This window comes from Erpetoichthys calabaricus, chromosome 2, assembly GCF_900747795.2.
Source record: "Erpetoichthys calabaricus chromosome 2, fErpCal1.3, whole genome shotgun sequence".
Lineage (NCBI taxonomy): Eukaryota > Metazoa > Chordata > Cladistia > Polypteriformes > Polypteridae > Erpetoichthys > Erpetoichthys calabaricus.
The window spans coordinates 160,008,941-160,029,644 of NC_041395.2; the positions used below are offsets into that span (position 1 = coordinate 160,008,941).

Here is a 20,704-nt window from a genome sequence, read left to right on the forward strand (position 1 = left end):
TATTCAAAGTTGTTGTCTGTTTTTACTTACATTTTTATTACTCTTTAATTTAATATTGTTTTTTTTTTTTGTTTTTTTTGTATCAGTATGCTGCTGCTCGAGTATGTGAATTTCCCCTTGGGATTAAGTATCTATCTATCTATCTATCTAGCCAACACGACTATGTATACTGTATCATTTTTTGCACTGAAGTAGAGACCTGGATTCTTTGTTATACACTGTACTGAGAAATACAATTTTGGACTAAAAGTCTACCTCTCCTAATATGCAAGTCTTAAACGTAGATTTTAAGCTAAAGTTTGCCACTTTCAGTGGACTCTGCCTACACTTCAGCCAATGAGAATAAAGACAGTAGGACATGCCAGAAGTTGTACCATAATCAGGAAGAACTGTGTATTGCCAAAGGCAGCTAAAGCGAGTGTTCATAATATTGAACAGGAAATGCCACATTTACCCTTACGTTCTTAAATGTCACTGTTTTAGTTTACTTGCAGTCAAAGTCGTCATGTCAACAAAACATGTAATTTGGCCACAGGTATCCAGACTTTTGGACTTTTGCATAGAACTGTATAAGTTATGCTACTTGGTTATTGTAAATTGGTTCAGTGTTTGTGGCACTTCAATACTCGCGTTAGTCCTTACGTTGAAAATGTTGCTGTGAGGACATGTTCAGGATGCCCATGACCCTGAATTAGTTGGAGTTTGAGATTATTATACTATGAAATGACATCTGCAGATGATGAATTAATTATCTTTTGATAAGCAGGACCCGTGTAAGAAATCTTTGCCACTTTCCACTTTAACAAGATTTTGTAAGTGTGTCAATTACAAAAAATGAAAGGCATTACACCTAAACACCTCAGAAATGAGTCATTGACTCACTGCACAAGATCGAGGATGACAACTCACTATCAAAACTTATGTAGTTGTGAAGAAACAACGCATGAAACTGATTAGATTAGCATTTTAACTTAAGACTGCAAACAAACAAATTCCTGAATGTTTGACATAAACAATCAAAAGAATAATGCATTTTAATACATCCTTTGCTCCAACAATGATTAAATGGTGAAAAGTATGACCTAGCAGGCCACACACATGTTCCAATATTTTTATTAAGAATTTAAAGTATTTGTTTATTTCTGGTGTCTTTCCTCACACAAGGCTAAGTTGCTCAATTAAGAAACTGTCTGCTTTAAAGTATTTTACTATTTCTCTCTTTTTGAGCATCCGTAATGACCAGCTGCAGTCAAAACAAAGTTTTGAAATGATGCAAGTCAGCCACTGAAGATACCAGTCATTGAAACAAATTTTTATTTAATTTACGCCTAGAAGGAATTGGAATCAGTCAGTCTAATGAAGCACAATGGTATTTCTGCTACTTGAATAAATGGCTATCAAAAATTATTAATAATTACTTCTGCTCACTAAAAAATGCCATCCTCAGTTCTCTTTTCTATCATATTCTGAACAATAGCGACTGATCGTGTGCTACAGTAAAAATTATGCTTCTTTGTGATTCATCATGACTTAGCTTTACTGGACAATTTTCATTTTTGTATGAGGGGCATGCTGGTCAAATCCTCTCATTAGCCACAACATAGTTTTTCTGTTTGATGGAAATGGTGTCGCCATTGCCATAAGGCTACAAAAGAGATGAAAAGGGAGGATTATTTATATATACATTCTTCCTGGGTTAATGGCATGGATCTAAATGGTCACTAAATGGTATAGTTCTGCACTTTTTTTGTTTACTGAAACTAATACACTTTTACTTAAATCGCTAATAGTGGCCTAGGTGACCTCCCACAGTTCTACGGTCCAAGTTCATTGTTTTATGTCCTTGAGCCGAGCATGTGCTTTATACTAGGATGTTACATAGTCAGCAAGTATGGATTCACTGTTCATTCGTAAAAATAAGTCAGAATAGATGAAGGCCAAGCTTCATTAGACATCTAAAGAAATTCTATCATATTATACCAGGGATATGTATGGAGACATGGATATTTTTTAGCCATATGGCCAAACCGTGTTGTTTTAAATAGACTAGAATCCTTACTTACTACTGTACGACTTTTTGTAGATTTATTAAATGATTATGCACCCTTTCAATATACCATACCATTATAACGTATTAGTATGTCATTAACTTATTGTTCTTTTGGGCACTGCTATTTTGTTCTAGTTTTGTATAGGCCATTGTCACATTTTTTTTTTTTTTTTTTAATGTCAATGACATTCAATGCTAGGTTCATTCTTGGATATACAATATCTCCATTACAAATCACTTTTACATACTACATACTTGATATCCTAATTGCCTGCAGCTGGCATATTGCTCCTTGAACAAGAGACATCGATTGCTAGAAACTGAGATGGAATGGGCAATGAGGACACACACAAAACAGTGTTATTGGTAGAGATTAAAATGCAATAAATAAATAATTCCAAGACATGGTTAAAATACACAGGTTAAATCACAGTCAGGACCTGTTGGTAAAAACCATCATGAGTCACATTAGTTCCACTCAACTGGGGTCTTCTATGCTCAGAGAAATTAAAATTAAATGAAAAAATAACATTGTTGTTCGATATGTGAGGCTAATATGCTGTACCACTCTTGCCTTGAACCCTGATAAACATCTTATGACAGATTTACAATCTCATAACTGCTATTGTTAAACCAACTGAAAGAAGTTTTTGAAATCTACATTTTTATTTACCTATTTTATTTGTAATTAGTAATATTCAATTCTGACAATGTTAACTGGTATTACTGTATATTACATAATAATTATAAGCCTTCTGTTTTTGTTTCTGGGCTCTAAAAAACTAATCAAACATAAAATTGAGCATCGGAAAAAGAGTATAATGCCATAGCATTTTAAGACTACTTAATCTTGAGCAGAGTTGCATGGAGCTGGAGCAGAAACAATTACTGATAATTACCCCTATTGAATGGTTTGGAAAAATATTGTGGTAACATTTGACATTTCACTCAGGCCTAGTTTTAGATGTTTTTCAATTACAAACAAAAACAGTAAAGGATGCGTTACTTATACAATAACATAAGATTTAAGTGTTGTGTACATAGCCACATGTTAAGATAATCAAAGAAATTCCTGTGATGCAAGTAAATTTTTGTTAACAGTTTGCTATACTGTTTACTTTTTTACATTTCTGTTTTTGTGAGGACTTCTTCACAACGTTCATTCTAACTTCACTAACAGCAAGCTGTAAAATTTTTCATTGCAGATCAAAGTTTTTTTTCATTTACACTGAATGCAGTCAACTGTAACAAGTGTTAGTACTTTGTCTATGGTCCACTGCATTTACAAACTTCGTTTTGCATAGAGAGGGGGAGAGGGTGTGAGAGAGAAAAGAGAAAAGAAAGTTTAACACTGGTATCCATAACAAAAATGTTTTAGTTACTATCATCACCAGCAGGATGATACAGACGAAACCACTCACTGGCCACTATGTCCCCACTGACTCTCTATATAATGTGTTCCCTATATATCATAAATAAAAAATTAAACTTTTTGAATTGAACACAGGACTCTTGACCAACGAACAATTTTGTGTGTTTCAGCAGAGTCTCATTTACACAGACAATAATATCAGATGCCTTTATTAAGTATTCTTTTTTATACAAATTGAGACACAAGGTATTTTTATGTACTTTACAAATTAAATACCTGAATGTATTGTGATGGTCTTTTTAAGTATTTCCTCTATCATTTATTACTACTGAGGATATAAGCTAATCAATAAAAAAAATTGGAACAGGTAAAATCTAGAAGAAATGAGTTCCCTGATATTTAAATTGCTAGTGCTAACTTATATAAAATCAGCACCTCCCCTCGAAATTTCCCCATCGCATATATTATAAAGAATTAATGGCTTTGTTTATATCTGAAAAACTTCCAAAGAACAAGTGTAACTTTGTCTGCATTTAAGGAAGTGCAACTGGCAGATAATTGAATTTAATGGAAGCTAAATTTAAACAAGGGTTTAAAACATCAGATGTGATATTCAAAATTCAAGCAGCAACAAGTCAGTACATACATACATATGTTATATGTAAAACTTTAAAAATTCTTATACCTTAAAAAATCTGTCAATTCGTTGATAATGTCAATTGGCACAATGGCACTTTGTGGTTAGTTAACTCAGCCTATCTATTTTTATATATACATTAGCATTCAAAAGCTTGGATTCAACCAGAAATTTTCTTGTTTTTTTTTTTAATCATGATACCATTAAACTGATTTAAAATACCAACAATACATTACTAGTGGTGCTAATGGCTATGATTTTTAATTTATTAATTGCATTTGACTGTAAAGCCTCATTTTCAGCAACCATTTCTTCAAGAGTCCTAATCAACACAAATAAGTTATCTTTAATTAGTCAAGTTCAAATGCTAATTATAATTAATTGATTCAAGCTGTTTTCTTATTAGGTGTAACAAACATTTTGAATATAGGGGTGTCATTTCATTGCTGAGGTTAGTCATATAATATGGAAAGCTAAAGTGCAATACATAGCAGAACTGGACTGAAATGCTCAGAATTTTAAAACACCACATACAAATAATAAAAAAAAAAAAAACACATATCATCATATTGTGACCCTAGGGTCAGAATAATATCACAGGCCCCTGACAATTCCCACCGCACTATAAAGTATATTGCAGTATCGTAATAAGTTCCACAATAAGATTGGACAATTTTCATTTCCGGTACAGCAGTGGCAAAATTTACAATGTGCCATCTATTGTAATGTAATTTTTAGAGGCATTTGCATATAATACAAAAAAGACCTATTATCATCATGCCACATGAACAATTCAGCTCACTGTGGACTGATCTTGTTGAAATTTAGTGCACTTATTCTTCAAAATAATTTGTTGGGAAAGTTATTTTCTTTCAGAAATCTGTAATAGAATAGGCTGTATGCATTTCTGAAATTTTGTACATCGTCCTTTTTTACTTGTCCAATCGTCACTCCAGGTGGCAAAAGAAATCACCAGTACAAGTTATTAAATTTCCAGCATAATGACACACACTACACTGAACACACCTTCAAATCAGCAGTTACCAGAAATCTATGAAACATCAAATCACTTCTCCTGCTATTTTAAGTTATCAGGTTAAATGGTTCTTAAAAAGGGCGGCACGGTGGCGCAGTGGGTAGCGCTGCTGCCTCGCAGTTGGGAGACCTGGGGACCTGGGTTCGCTTCCCGGGTCCTCCCTGCGTGGAGTTTGCATGTTCTCCCCGTGTCTGCGTGGGTTTCCTCCGGGCGCTCCGGTTTCCTCCCACAGTCCAAAGACATGCAGGTTAGGTGGATTGGCGATTCTAAATTGGCCCTAGTGTGTGCTTGGTGTGTGGGTGTGTTTGTGTGTGTCCTGCGGTGGGTTGGCACCCTGCCCGGGATTGTTTCCTGCCTTGTGCCCTGTGTTGGCTGGGATTGGCTCCAGCAGACCCCCGTGACCCTGTGTTCGGATTAAGCGGGTTGGAAAATGGATGGATGGATGGATGGTTCTTAAAAAAAAAAAAAAAAAAATGAAAGCAAAAATTCACCTAACCTATCTGAAGATTAATTGAAGAGAAATTTAACTCTTTCACTGTAGAAAAACAACCTTATGCATACAATGAATAAAAATGTACTCTGCATTTATATTTCACTTACATTGATCTCACAGCTAAACCATCTGCAGATTATAATAATTCAATATTTCACTGACACTAAGTTCTCTTCAAAGCATCACAATGACCTGCTATCCACCATGGTCTGTTACAGCCAAATTAAAAGTGGTTCTGCAAGGTGGAGTGGAACTAAATTGCAAAGCACTGTAAGAGTTTGATCAGTAGTAATAGCAAACTTCCGGATACACTTATTGTTGGTAATGGTGGAATACCCACTTAATAGATTCAAGAATTAGTTTTTCACTTAAGACAGTAAGTCTTGCACAAACTTCTTAGATATTAAAACTAAGCAATATCAGTCCTTGAATGAAATCAAATAACATTCACTAAAGGAACAAAAATGTGCAATCATGCAGTAAAATCAAAAAATCGAAAATGTTTTTCAAGGTATTGTATATAGAGAGTTTCCATTGAAATATTGATCACATTGATTTCATCGTTCAAACGTTGTATATAACTGACAGGAAATAGAAAATTTTCATAGAAAAATGTAATTAGAATGATCACCTAGGCAGGATGATAAGGGTTCCACAAAAACGGATTTAGGGAGCATTTTAAGACAATGCAAATCAAACTAGCATTTCTACATACATAACAAAACAAAATAAAGAGATCTAGGTGTTTTTTTCATTATATAGGATAAATGCCATTGGTTAAACATGACATGCTCAGATTATTCTCTTGAATTCAAGTCTGTCTCAGAGAAAATGCCTTTGTAGGCTAATGCACCATGTCCTCAGACAGAGCAAAGCCCACTCACTTACCTGTGCCACATCAAAGCTGTCAACTTGAGACTTGCCGATTGTTTCTGACCTGAGGAGACAGAAACAAAATATCTAATCAAGACGTAGCAGAAAGATGCTGGAAATGGCTTTCGGGAAGAAGCTTTAATAGCCAGGGAATATCTGTATGTTGCAATTAAAACTGATGGCAATCATTTCCAAGCAAAGTTTTAGATTAGAATACATGAATATCTCTTCATTTTACATTAATTTAGAGATCTGCATAAAATTGGACATCCTCTCAAAGTGTTTATTTCTTTTCAAAATGTTCTGATACTTTATACAGGTTGAGTATCCCTCATCTGAAATTCCAAAATTTGAAACTGAGCATGACATCAAAAGTGGAAAATTACACACTAAGACTCCCTTTTACACAACTGTGCTTGGATTTAAGTGTGAAAATATGCGTACCCCAAAAATCACAAAAATGCATATGACAAAAAAAAAACGAAAAAAAAAACTTATCTATAAAACCTGACGTGCGCCCATTTCTGTGCAATTTACTTTTATAAGTCTCAATGATCTAGTAAATGTATCCCCAGTGAAGCATAGGCACACAATGATGATGTGGCGGTTGAGGTATCCTATGAAAAACTGAACATGTGAGTCAACGACATACAATCGATGGTCTGAATTGTATTGTTTGTTCTGAAAGACTGGGGACCACCATTAAACATCGGAAGCTACAAAGGCATGACACATAGTCGACAAGCTTTGGCCCCCCTGCATGCATGAAAGTTATATAAAAAAAAAAAAAATGCCTTGCAGTACAGTACTGTTAAAAATGCTGTGCTGGCATGGAACTTAGAGGAAACAAACTGTAATGCGTCTCCCTCTGCATTCTGGAGATTAAAAGACAATCACTGCTTATGGTTAATAAAAGCAGCTTCATTCTCGCTAGGTGCTCTTACTGGCAACAGAAGTTCAGTAAATTGCTCTTATTATGTCAGGAAAAACAGAGACTGGCTTTTTATGTTTTCAAAAACATGTTTTATGTTTGTACGTCCACACCATACAAAAATTGCAAGTACTGCTTTGGTCAGTTGGTTAATGGCTTCTAGCACAGCGGGCATGATGGAGTAAAGGTTGACCGAGAAATTATTGACCTGTCAGCCAGTTCTTTAAGAACTGACAATAGGGAGCCAATATAAACTGATTAAAAAACAAAGGTCTTCAGTGCAAACAGGCAGCAATGGCCCTATTAAAAGGAAGCTAAAACACATATTATAATGTAATAAGTCTGTTATGGCTACCATGCAAGTGGCAAGGATAAAAAGAACACGATGGCTCAAACTGGCTATAGAAATAAGGGCCACCAGCACCAGCTATGAGCAGGGTGTAAGCAGCTGGCTTGAATCAATGAGCATGGAGATACTGTACCAGACTCTCCCAGAGAGGGAGAAGTGAAGAGAAGGGAAAGCAATGAGCATTATACAGTAGCATAGTTTGAAGAAAAAGAGTCTTGGTTTTAGTTCACCATGCATAATGCCTCTTCCGATGAACCAAGACAAAGCAGCTTGGTGAACTCATTCCCCACAGCCAGAACAGTAGGGAAGACTGTACATAATTCAGTTTGCTATTTCTTCTGAACCAGTTCTGTCCCAAATAATAATAACAATACTTGTCTCCTTTTTAGTGAAACTCCCATTATAATTAACTTTTTCTTTTTTTTTTTAAACTACATTCCCTGGCTTATGTCTTCCTTTTCACTACAATAGCAACATCTCGGTTATATGAATTATTATATGCATGAGTCGCCATTTAGCTGGTTTGGCTGCATTTCCATACTTCATCAAGGGCATCACCATGTTACTTCATTATATATAAGCAAATATTCCAAAATCCAAAATAGTTCTAGTCCCAGTATTTTGGATTAGAGATACTCAACCTGTAAAAATAAATCACAAATGCAAATAAAAATGTACTTGATATGCAAGAAGGCCATATGAATAAGGCATAAAACAAACAATAATTTAAAGATCCAAAGCAGACATGTCATTACCTATCGTTCATCTCTACTACTGCATTGGAAATATACATATTTTCAGATGATGGAGGGAAGAAGAAAATAAAGAAACTGTACTGGCGTGGTCAGTATGGAATTTTTAGTTAACATATAACCTTTTATAATTTAATACAAGTATATATTTAAATGATGTTGTAATAAATTATTAAAACATAAGGAAAATGGCTGAAGGTAACTAAAGGATTAACTAAATGTGGCTTAAAGCTTGAACACGTGAGGTTTGCCTCATCTCAGAGAAACTAAAAGTTTGATTTTCCAAGGACAGAATGAGGTAAATGAGTAACAAACACCCTTCTACAAACCAAGGATAAATAAATGGGAAGATCAACACAATCCTCAAATCACCCCTATTAGCAAGGCAATATTCAGGTAAATGAGAGAGTCGAAAGGAGTCAGAAAATACTGGTGGCACTAGATGTCTGGATGAAATAATAAAGCTATACATATTAAGAGTCAGATGACATGACGTATTAGATAAAGTTATGGTAGTAGAAAAGCAAATTAATTGTATTGTTGAATGTTCACTCCATGAACCAAGACATTTGTGCTTATCTACGTGCAACTAAAAAAATTGTTCTGTATTCTCATCTGGTCTCCGTGAATAACTTCTTTGAAAATAGGGTAAAGCTTTTACTGCAATATTAGTCATGGAAAATAAATTCTCTTCCATCTCCTCTTGATGTGCTTTGCTTTGTGAACCTACTACTACTGCCACTACCATTAACCAAAATCAACTGGGCAGTAATCCTGTCATTCAAAACTTGCTCAGAATATGGTGCAATTGCAGAAGACATATTCATATTATTTACCCTATACAACTGCAGGGAACTCACAAGCAGAAAAGAAACTTGAGCTAGGAGAACTTTTTCCCCCAAGTTGAGCTGTAGTGGTGAGGGGATGGGACAGCAGGCTGCTGCTTGTGCTGATCAACGCATTTACAAACAAAAGATGCTGATGGAGAAATGTGAATGAATTTAAGGTGGGCCGGGATTAAGAGTTTTTTCATAGGCTTCAGGGATTCTAGTGTTAAAGGGGATGAATCTTAAAAGAACAATTATTTTGTATTTTATATTTGTAACGAATTTTGACAATTTTGCAGAGATCTGTTTTCACATTGGTATTAGTGTCTTTTTCTGTTGATCAGTGTCAAAAAAGACAAGATAGACTCATTGTGATTCAACACTGTAGAACAATATTTCAAAATGTCTAAGGGGGTGAATACTTTTTACAGGCACTTAAACTATAATGATTTGCAGCTGACACTTTCATACTAAAGGGTATGAGAATTAATATCTACACTTGCAGCATTACCTTTATTATGCCTTGATATACAAGAAGTTCAAAGAAAGCCAGCTGCTCATTATAACTGACATAAAGCCACACATGCACCTTGGAAATTGATAAAACACCATACTGAAACCAATCAAAAGTGAAAACTTCCAAGGGGTGACTATTTTTATAGGCCCTGTATATATGCCAATCATAGCCTTCCTCATCACCACCAAAGAAAAAAAACCAAATACTTTTATCTAGGTGTTATTAAAATGCCCTTCAGTATGTCTTAAAGAATAAAATGCATTTAGAGGACAATGAATAAGCAAGAGTGAAACAAGAAAAGGTAGGACAGAAAAAAAAGTGTTTCTCAGTTGGTATTGTTAAAAACATTCCTTTATTCAGCCCTAATTCTAAGATGCAAGTTTCTAAAAGAAAAGTAGGCATCACAAAAACTGCTTCTTCTATGAACTTTTCTCCTACATTTTTTTCAAAGTATAATCATTTATAAAGTACAATTTTGGTCTCTTCTTAAGATCAGCAATCACACTGGGAATCCTCTGTTGTGGGTTTTTTTTTTTTTTTAACAAGCTATTTAATTCAATCAACGTAATTTCCTGCATGCTGCTTTGATTACAACATTGTATTCATGCTTATGACATAAAAAGTGAAGGAGCACTAGAAATCCTGCCAAGCTTCTCTCTCTGCCCCTGCCACTATGACTCCACCCTGAATTACAGAACTGGCATATCAGTTGTAAATGTCAAGCATACAAAATTGGAAAACACATTTAAGTGAACATTGACTGTAATTATTGTGCTTCTTGAATTTGATTTCTAGCATAAGACAGCTCAGAGCACACCCTGACCACTAACAAGTAAAAAAAGCTGCAAAAAACAAAATCAAAGGAATTGCACTAATAATTGAGTCTTAAGATTTTTTTTTGTTTGTTTTTAATAAATTTGCTACAACTAGATAGAAGGCCAACTTCAAACAGTAGATCCTGCTCTACGTATTGTAAATAGTGGAAATAAATAAAAGATGGATTGACAGCCCACAGTGGGGAGTTAGTGCCTATAATCAGTAAACTACTCCTTTCTATTCATTTCAGGTTTTTAACAGACCCCAGAGCTATAACTACAAAACTCAGAAATTACAAGCAAGAACAGAACATTCTGCTAAGCAAAACAATCTAAGGGAACCTTTTTCTGTCATTTTGTTCTTAATAAACCACTTTTAAGACTAGTTTACATGCAACTACAATAAAATAAATAATGCTGAAATATCAACAGAAAAAACACCAAATGTATCCAGAGAAATATAAAGTTTTTAGTCAAAGAACACTGAAATTATACACAAATAATTAACTTTTCAAAGTGCTTTTCATGAAAGATACCATTAAAAAGCACTCTACAACACAACACAGTTTATAGAGTATCAAATATTACTATGCTCGGTTACTTAAGCCTAAGTCAAAGACACAACTTTCCCAGTACTCCATATAGAAAAGCACACCCAAAATTGAAAACAGCTTTTGGTAGTTATATTCCTTTGCCAAACACTTCATTGTCTGTCTAAATTACTGTTTATCAGATCCAAGTGCATATATTTGTAAACTCTGAATATACACAATACTCTATACCTTCCACTACATGTTAATATAAAATGCCTGGAAAAACTTCATTGTTGCATAAACCACATGGGTTATCAGATACACTTATTGTTTACTGTGCAAGATGCCTTTGTGGTTGTACTTAAGGTATAAGTAACTATATAAAATAAAAAATGTTAAATGCTTAATAAATTACTTTAAGCCAGAGAACTACAAAACACATCATATTAAATAGGTACTGCAGAAGGCACTATGTAAAATACAGGTAAAGACCAACTCTTCAATAATTCAAGACAAAAAAGTACAAGAAACAAAAATGACATCAAGGAACAAAATGAGTGTTGTGCATTGGAGACTAAGTTTTAATTATACAGTATGCTGCTGTGAGTTACTGAAAAGCAAATTCTAGGCATCTGACAGATTTTATTATTTACATCTACAACTTTGGATGTTAGCCTTGTTGACTAAACAAAACAACAATAATGGCAGTTACAATACACAGTCTTATTTCTGTCAGAGTCTAGCTGTCTTATATTCATTACTAACATGGGTTGGCTGTGGTCATGGTGACTGTGCACCGCTGCTATACTTTAACTAAGGTCTTTGCAAACTTAGTAGTTCATATGAGAAAAACCTCTCAATTAAATAATCAGCAGTCAATTGCTATTTAATGAGAGGATTCTAAAATTCTACCACAAAATAATATCAATAGACAAGTAAGCCCGCGATTCACTAGCGAATTGGAAATCCAAGAATGGCAATCAGTTTCTGTTCCGTCCGATATCTGGATGGATGACATATCATGGAGGGTGGGTGCGTCTGGGGAAATGTCATTTAATTCAATACGCATATCTGTACTAAAGCAGTTTCGTTTTGTGGAGACGTGATTCTGCTGCCTTTGCTGACACCGACTGCTGGGATCTATATTACTGGCACAGTGGATTAGAGCAAGTGTAGTGAACAGGTTGTGTTGTTTGGGCGCGACCTACTGACTCTGGGAAGCCGCTGCGTTTGACTCTGGGGCGTGCGCCACGGCGCAATATGCGCCTCCGTGGGAAGCCGCTGCATGATGAAATATCATGGAGGGTATATGCGGTGGTGTGGGTGGTCGCGTCAGGGCGGCTGTACAACCTGGCGTGCACGCTTTACCTCAGGTGTAGTTCACAGGTCGTAGGCATGGTAAAGTTTCCATTTAATTCACTAACGCTATTTGAACTAAAGCAGTTTCTTTGTGTGGGCGCCTTCGTTCATTGTTTGTATCCATGACTGTACAGGTTGTGTTGTCTGGGCGCCACCTACTGACTCTGGGAAGCTGCCGCGTTTTGGGAAGCCGCTGCGTTTGACTCTGGGGCGGGCGCCACAGCGCAGCACGTTATGTTATTTGGGCGCCACCTACTGACTCTGGGAAGCCGCTGCATTTGACTCTGGGGCGGGCGCGCCGCGTTTTGGGAAGCCGCTGCGTTTGACTCTGGGGTGGGCGCCAAGGCCGCAGTGCACATGCGTGCGTATGACTCTGGGACGGGCGCCAAGGAGGCAGTGCGCATGCGCCTCGGTGCGTCCGCCGTGCATAAATTAACTGTGGTTTAGTAAGATAGATATACACTGTCAGGGAAAATTCCAAACATGAAAACTATGCAGATATTAAAATGTTAACATTAAGGTTATCCACTTAATGTCAAATGTGAAAAAGGGATACTCAAACTTGTGAAACCAAGAAAGATCACAAAAGTCTGACAGCAGCCTTGTCAGGCAATACAGCTTAGGCATACAACAATGAAGGTATGCCAAACCAAATATGCAAGCAAGGAATAAACCATGACATGGGAGTCAGATGAATTAAATTACAATTTAGGTATAAAATTTAAAAAATTGAAGTAGTCCTCTTTTATTTTGTTTACTGTTCTTGAAATTTTTATTTTGAGGAATCATTTGTTCAGATATCAGAATTTGTTAGTTTGGAGTAGAAGCATTTTTGTGGTTGGACAGTTAGAATAACGATAGATAGATAGGCAGATAAATAGGAAGAACAGAAATTAGAAAAAAGTTAATATACTTTTAGAAATGTACTATATTGTGAAGTCTCTTCAATGAATCTAAAAGTATTTAGACATGCACATTACACAGTAGACATGCAATTCTGATATATTGCTAAATACAGTGCATCTGGAAAGTATTCACAGCGCATCACTTTTTCCACATTTTGTTATGTTACAGCCTTATTCCAAAATGGATTAAATTCATTATTTTTCCTCAGAATTCTACACACAACACCCCATAATGACAACGTGAAAAAGTTTACTTGAGATTTTTGCAAATTTATTAAAAATAAAAAATTGAGAAAGGACATGTACATAAGTACTCATAGCCTTTGCCGCGAAGCTCGAAATTGAGCTCAGGTGCATCCTGTTTCCCCTGATCATACTTGAGATGTTTCTCCAGCTTAATTGGAGTCCACCTGTGGTAAATTCAGTTGACTGAACATGATTTGGAATGGCACACACCTGTCTATATAAGGTCCCACAGTAGACAGTTCATGTCAGAGCACAAACCAAGCATGAAGTCAAAGGAATTGTCTGTAGACCTCCGAGACAGGATTGTCTCGAGGCACATATCTGGGGAAGGTTACAGAAAAATTTCTGCTGCTTTGAAGGTCCCAATGAGCACAGTGGCCTCCATCATCCGTAAGTGGAAGAAGTTCGAAACCACCAGGACTCTTCCTAGAGCTGGCCGGCCATCTAAACTGAGCGATTGGGGGAGAAGGGCCTTAGTCAGGGAGGTGACCAAGAACCCAATGGTCACTCTGTTAGAGCTCCAGAGGTCCTCTGTGGAGAGAGGAGAACCTTCCAGAAGGACAACCATCTCTGCAACAATCCACCAATCAGGCCTGTATGGTAGAGTGGCCAGACGGAAGCCCACTCCTTAGTAAAAGGCACATGGCAGCCTGCCTGGAGTTTGCCAAAAGGCACCTGAAGGACTCTCAGACCATGAGAAAGAAAATTCTCTGGTCTGATGAGACAAAGATTGAACTCTTTGGTGTGAATGCCAGGCGTCACGTTTGGAGGAAACCTGGCACCATCCCTACAGTGAAGCATGGTGGTCGCAGCATCATCCTGTAGGGATGTTTTTCAGCAGCAGGAACTGGGAGACAGGAACTGAAAGTTTGTATCTTTTTGCATTATCATTCATCTTTTTTTGAATCTGGAAAACTTTTACTGCTGAAAATTAGCATATTTGCTTGCACCCAACACACTGTCGTAGCCCGCTGCATGTCATTTGTTGTTGGGAGTGTCCAGTTAGATTTTCACTTTTGAAATTGTGTGATCCTGCCACAAAATATCTGTTTTACTGACTAAAGCAGGCTTGCTGCAGCAGTACTTGCACATGATCATGTACACCTCCTGACTGTATAAAAGTCCAATAGCCAACTAGTCTGTAACTTTCCCTTTTCCACCCCGCTTTTGCCTTTTGACTAGGAACGAGCAATATACCTTTCAGTCACGTTTGATGTGCTGTAGTATTATCGCTGTGTTCTCGCAGAGTTTTTGACTTTCTTTTTGAAGTTTTCTGCTTGACAGGGACTTAACGTATATAGATAAATTGCATATATATATATATATATATAAAAAAAAAAAAATTTTAATGTTTACCAGCTAGTGGCTAATGACACATTTTATTAGTCACCTATCATTAAATTCTGTTGCATATGCTTGTGCTTTATTCATAATATAAAGGGACGGACAAGGACACAAATTGTTCCTCACTTCAAAATGAAAGTCTTGTCATTACGCCCAGCCTAGGAAACATTGCATTCATATATCTATATCACTTAATGCTGAAGTAACATTCAACTTACTGGGATGATAGCAAATCTTCCTCCTCCCACAGAGCCTGAAACTGTATGTTTCCTGTTCAAATGCATGTGCAACTTGGTTGTGCTCTCATGCAACAGCAGGTCTGACCTACAAATTTTGTAGCTCACCACCTTTTTTTTTCTGTGTTCAGAGTAAAGTGCTCCCAAACTCTGGAAGTCTTAGGTTGCCCTGTCTTTTTTCAACTGTGTTCACAACTGAATGAAGCAGTTGACACAAATGCGCAGCACAACATACTCTGCCTAATGACATAATTAACTAATTGATGAAAGTGATTGTTGCAAACGTTTTTAATAATTGATTATTATTAATAATGTTGATTAGTTGTTGCAGCTCTAAAGCTGAGAAAAACCAAGAAGAGAAGTTACAGGAGTTAAAATAACAGTAATATGTAGTGTAGAGTATTTGTTATTTTCAATTACTTTAGAAGCAAGTTGCATAACACATGCATTTTATCATAAGAAAATGAAGCCAGAATATATTAATGGATACCACAAAACAATGCTCAACCATCATAGTGTTTAATTTGCTTTTTTTCTCCTGAAAACAAAGCACAAGTTATCTTTGGTTTTTTTTTGTTTGTTTTTTCATATTTCATCCCAAAATGCCATGCAGAAATTCACATGAACACAATGAAGTGTAAAACTGAGATGTCAAAAGAGGTTGCTCCAAAAATTTCCATATCATTTGCAGCATAAAACAATGGGTTGCAATCATATATCAAAGATTTAGAATATCACCACTATAAATATCTGCTACATTTTGCAAGAAGTGGCAAGAACACTCCTATGCACAGATGTCAACAATGTTTGAGAACTATGTATAATGCATTGTACAAGGAAAAAAAATCTGTAATTCTGTATCCAAATGCAAGATAAAGGCTGCTGCAGATGAAAAATTACTTAAAAATTTCTTTCCCTAGAAGAATTTATTATGTTGTACACACACACACACACACACATACATACACCCCCACACACTTTCACTTACATGCTCTCTCTTTTTTCATAAACAGAATGCTTTGGTGCAGGGAAGTCTTTACTTATTCTAACTTTAAATAAATGTTCTTCCTTCTAATGATGGTTGCACACTAAAAGCAAAACAAAAAGCAAAATATCTCCCTCTTTTTCTAACACTTAGAAGAAAAATGAAACCGCGATACGATCTTACCAAAAAAATGTATATTGCTCTTGCAATGTGTTTGTAAGCATGCAGCCACAGAGTTTGCTTGTTTGCTCACTTACAAGGAAGAAAAAAACAAAACAAAAAAAAACCTTAGCTGCCAGCAGGCCCCCACAAAGAAAGGTGCAGTTCCACCCATGGCACCAGCCCTGCTTAGAATGCCCTATGAGAGCCCTAATGGTGAAAAAAAAAGCCCCGTGCAATCTGTTTTTCAAGCTGCTCACACGTAGAGATCCAATAACGGTAAGTGTGATCATCAATCAGTGTAACAGCATTGTTGTGACTGTACCCCCATAAGAACTTGGTACAGCAGAAAGTGAAAACAGAAGTCAAGTATATGTCATAGAGGTAATTTCAAATCAGGTCTTTTTTGCAAGTAGGAACTGGATAATATTCTTAGAGTTCATGAATAGCACAAAAAGTGTCCTCTACCACTGGGAAGAATTCTAGTCAAGAAAGTCCTGCTAGCTCCAATAAGAGGGTATGGCACACAAAGACTAGATGAATGTAAAGGTGATTTCTGTAGCACTGCAAACCATACAAGACAGGCTAAAAACTTTATAAACATTCCAAACAGACAGGAACTTGAATGAGAACCAACCTATGCACAAGACTGCAATCTGAGGGACTCTGTCCTCTGTGCTTTATTAGCTAGCCGGTAGCATTCTCTAAACACAACTACAATTAGTATGTATATAGCACAAACAAAGAAATGTGTTTATTGAGGATTAACACTAGAATTAGCAAAGCCTACGAAAAGACTCGTAACCCCGGCCCACCTTAAATCCGTTGGCACCTCTCCATCAGAGTGTTTTGTCTTGTGAATCTATAGATCAACACAAGCAGCAAGCATCCTGCTATCCCATCCCCCCCACCCACCACCGTAGCTCAATTCACAAAGAAGGTTCTCAGTGCTCAGTGTTTATGTTGGAGTAAATTGCCCGGAGTTGTAGTGGGTAAATAATAACACATTTAGAATACATACATTTCGGGTGTAAATTTATGGTATTGTAAAAGTTAGGTTTTTTTTTTCAGTTTTATTCTCTCAGTCACATTCACGCTCTCCCTCCTGATCTGACCCAAACTAACAGCATCAGCATCAATTTTCACCCGATCTGACGCTGTTAAGTTTTCAAATAATATTGCATTAGTTCGATGATGTTTTCTGATTGGCACTACTCGGGTCATCAAATGATTTCTTCAAAATGTCACATATTATTTGTCTCTTTCTTTTTTTTTTTCTCCTAGTGCACTGACATCATGAACCAGAAGGCGTGAGCTTATTTGGTGCAAACAGGAACATGCAGGTGGCCGGTTGCTATGTGCTGCAACATGCTTGACCAGGCAGCAGTGAACTGTGCAAGGCATGCACAGGGTCCACTGGGAAAAGAAGAGTGTTCTTGGCTCACCTTGCAGAGGAACTTTGTCGTCACTTCTTACAAGAAAAGGCGATGGAAAAAGAAAAAGAGGATGCAACATTGACAAGCTTCTGTTCTAAGACCGCCGCTTCCCACAGGAAAGCAAACTCAGTGTCAGGTGCTCCTTCAATTTAATAGGAGCCACAGCATATAGAGCAGTCTGTAAATTGCAACAGATTCACATGTACGAGGGCAATCCCAAAAGTAAGGTCTCCTATTTTTTTAGAAATACAAACAACCATTTATTTTCTATAATATTTACATAATTTTAAAGGTTAAAGAATTATTTATATTTCTACATAATCGCCACTTCGGTCGATGCATTTTTGTAGACGCTGTGGTAGTTTTAGAATGCCCATGTCATACCAGCTCGCCGCCATGTCCTTCAGGAAGCGTTGAACCTCATCTTTCACCTCTTCGTCGGAGCAGAATCACCTTCCGGACAAATGTTTTTTCAACTTAGGGAACAGGTGGTAGTCACTGGGTGGAGACAGCATCCAGAGTGATCCGCCGATCTTTACGCATGTTTTTCTCAACCTTCGTGACTGTCTCGTCGGAAACTGACGGTCTCCCGCTCCTTTGCTCGTTGTGAATTTCAGTACGACCGGCTGTAAACTCTCTACACCACTTGCGAACGTTTTTGACATCCATGCACGACTGTCCATACACTTCCGTCAATTGGTGATTAATTTCAATTGGTTTAACGCCTTTTGCATTCAAAAATCAAATAACTGAGCGAACTTCGCACTTGGCGGTAGCGTTCAACGGGAGCTCCATTTGCAAGGGCTGCCAAGCCAAGATTGAGCATCCCAGCGAAGCCGCGCATGCTTGTTTGGGAATGGAGGAAACACCAATCACAACAGTGTGGCCAACAGCCGTACGAACAGTTTCTCTATGTCCCCACCGCTTTGGAGACCTTACTTTTGGGATCGTAAATGTACGAAGGACGGTCTTTAGGTGTGTGGGAACTGTTAACATTTGAATTTGATGATTGTATATAGTGTGGAACTGACGTCTCTGTACTATTCTTTCATCTGCATGTCCTGGAGTACAAAAGAAACACAACCATGCACCAAAATGTGGAGATTGGGCAAGATTGTTTATAAAAAAAAAAACAAAAAAAAACAAGTGGTCACTGACTACTGCAAGAGGGTATGCAAATAAATATGAATATCATCACATATCACTCACATGCACAGTTAGTTATTCCCAGTTTCAAATAAAAACGAACAGCGTCAGATCTCTGGGGGTTGTATCGTGATCGTGAGAGTAAAAGTGGGAAAAAAAAAAAACTTTTACAAGTACTATAAATTTACACCAGCTGTTACAGGCACAAATCAAATGTATGTTTTTATTGTATAATATCTTCAATAAGAGCAGCTCACTACTCAAAATGCTAAATTTGGAGGCAGCCAGGATCAATCCTGTGACCACTTGATTACAAGTCAGCAGTTCTTACTTCTGCACCACGGAAGCTGTCGTATTATACTTGTACTTTTTGTGAAAGTGTTTTTGATATTTGGACTTCAGGGTTCACACATTATACATTTATGTCTACATTTTGTCATTTATTACTAAAACATGAAAAACGTTTCTGTTTTAACGATGTGTTTACATAGATTGTTGTAGACATGGAACACACATGAAATGTATGTATTCCAAATGATGATGTATTATTTACCCTCTACAACTCCAGGCAATTCACTTCAACATAAACAATGAGCACCTTCTTTGCAAATTGAGCTGCGGCGGCGGGATAGGATAGCAGGTTGCTTGCTGCTTGTGTTGATTGACACATTTACAAGACAAAAGACGTTGACAGAGAGGTGCCAATGGATTTAAGGTGGGCAGGGATTACGAGTTTTGGCATTCATTAGATTTTTGAAACCAAAGTAATGTTCACTAGGATAACAACTAAAATGGGACATTGTCTCTAGTTCTGTAGTTAGTAGTAATTATTACTGTTGAATTTAATGGCTAACGATGGATGAGTGCACAGGTGATAAAGTCAATCTCATGTGAGGCTGCTAAAAAACAACAGAACAAAAGGTCTTTTAACAAGAATTCTGAAATAATAATAGTCTTAAATTGACAGGTTTGATTTACAAAGGTAGATTCAGCCAAATTCAGAAAAGGAGAGAAATATCTAAAAGTTACATAAAAACAGGAGTTTATAATATTTGCAATTTGTATTAATATGACTGTCCATTAAATATTACTCTTTAATAAGTACATATTGTGTTTAATCTGCATATGCCTAATGTATATGCTGATACAATCTCAACAGCAAATGTCACAAACCTGAAAAAGTGATTTTGTGACAAGCTTGATTTGATAAGTTTGCTATTTAAAAGCAGCTTTAAAAAGTGTGCAAATAAGGATACCTAAAGTTATCTTGGTATTCACTAATTTGTGTGGCAATGATATAATAATGCTTTGATTTTATTTTTTAATAATGATTTTAAGCAGTATGTACTTTTCAATTAATGCATAACAAATGTAGGTGAATAAGTTAAGTAGCCATACATGGTAAGGAAAACTGGGTAGTCTGTAATAATCAAATCATTCTTTATAAACCACTATACATTAAAATCCCCCAAAACCATTACAATCACTCCATTTGCCATTGCTCTGAGGGGAAACCCAGTCTCTGCCACAAACGAAATTCAAGCCATGGTATTACAGAATGATATACCTGACAAGAAAAATAGGTTAAGTGGTGTGCTGTCATGCTGCAGCATGTGTAATCTGCAAAGCCACATTGACAAATTTATGGTCAAAAGAAAAAGGAAGCTACACAAAATAATGAGACTGCATCTGTGTAATGAGTC

The 20,704-nt window shown here is 36.6% G+C and overlaps 1 protein-coding gene across 3 annotated transcripts in view; it reads right to left on the reverse strand.

Moving 5' to 3' along the window:
• nck1a (NCK adaptor protein 1a) overlaps nucleotides 1-20,704 on the reverse strand; it is a 222,688-nt gene that overhangs the window by 76,901 nt on the left and 125,083 nt on the right. For all 3 annotated transcript variants that reach the window (XM_051923043.1, XM_028794699.2, XM_051923042.1), the window contains one exon: nucleotides 6,477-6,525. The gene's annotated coding sequence lies outside the window, so the exon portion shown is untranslated. The remainder of the gene's footprint in view (nucleotides 1-6,476; nucleotides 6,526-20,704) is intronic.